General features: G+C 59.7%; 1 protein-coding gene across 4 annotated transcripts in view; it reads right to left on the minus strand.

The window, feature by feature from the left end:
- SECTM1 (secreted and transmembrane 1) overlaps window positions 1–107 on the minus strand; it is a 16,273-nt gene extending 16,166 nt beyond the window's left edge. For 3 of the 4 annotated variants that reach the window (XM_032429754.1, XM_032429752.1, XM_032429751.1), the window contains exon 1: window positions 25–107. The gene's annotated coding sequence lies outside the window, so the exon portion shown is untranslated. The remainder of the gene's footprint in view (window positions 1–24) is intronic. The other variant, XM_032429753.1, reaches the window with a different exon arrangement.
- Between the last annotated feature and the right edge of the window lie 1,038 nt (window positions 108–1,145).

Genomic DNA, 1,145 nt, shown 5'->3' on the forward strand with positions numbered 1-1,145 from the left:
CCGGCTCCCCGCGCGCGCCCTCACCTGCGCCCCGGCTCCCCGCGCGCCGCTGCTCCGGCCACTGGCGGCTGCCGCGGTCTTTGCGCGCTGCCGGCCGAGAGCGGAGTCGGCGCTCCGTGAGGGCGGGGCCAGGGGAGGAGGCTGCGGGAAGGAGGCTCCGGGATCCGCACCCAGGTCCTAGACAGGAAGGAAACCCCGAGTTCGGGGAAGTCACTCGAGTCTTGGGAACTGCCCTGAATTCACAGAAAAGGTTTATGAGTTTCTTGGTAGTTCTTTATTATATCTTTATTTAAAAGCGCTTCAAAAAGAAAACAGGAAAACAACAAACAGCAGGGGGCGTTTTTCCAGGAAAGCTGAGCAGGTGCTCCTTTGGGGTGGGTGGGTTCGCTTCCCTGCATGGACCGGGGAGCCGGGTCCTCGCCTGTGCGCCCCGCACGCACGCACGCGCAGGGCCAGCTGCGCCCGCTGAGAACGCACAGGAGCGCGTGAAGGCTGAGAGTTGTCTCAAATGCAAGTGGGGTCCAGACTCCACCTGGAGGTAGTGGGGGGGCGGGGGGGCTGCAGGCAGGAGTGAGTAGGAGCGGGGCGCACACAGTTAAAAGGTCAAACTGCTTTTGATTAGCCCCCGGACAGAACGAGGCCCTCCTCCCAACTCCTCCCCACTGGGGTCCTGCGGCGGGTGGGGAGACACGTCCTGGACGAGGTCAGGTGTCCCGGGGGTGCACCTGTGTGAGGTCAGTCCCAAAGAGAAGTTTGGAAGTGGGGATTTGTTCGTTTCTCACATACACATGGTTTTGGTGGTTATTATAAAAATCACTAAGGTAAAAGTTTCTCCTTAAGTCTTTGAAGGAGGCCGGTGTGGAAGCTTTGCTGGTGTCCAGGTGTTTGTTCTGTGTGCTGTCCCGGACCCTGGCCCAGCTTTCCAAGGCTAGCCAGCCTGGGCCCAGCTTCAGTTAATACAGACCCAGAGGTGGTCACCCGCCCTTCCTCCACTCATTGCCACTCCCCACTGACCAACCCGCTTAAACTCTGCAAGCTTCAGCTTCCTCCTCACTGAGGGGCTGGTGTGTGGATCTGGCCTGCAGACAGTCCTGTGAGCTTACACCCGGGGCAGGGAGATGTTCCAAAGGAGTAACCTTTGTCTG

The sequence above is a fragment of the Phoca vitulina genome, unplaced genomic scaffold (genome assembly GCF_004348235.1).
Source record: "Phoca vitulina isolate PV1807 unplaced genomic scaffold, GSC_HSeal_1.0 scaffold41, whole genome shotgun sequence".
NCBI lineage: Eukaryota > Metazoa > Chordata > Mammalia > Carnivora > Phocidae > Phoca > Phoca vitulina.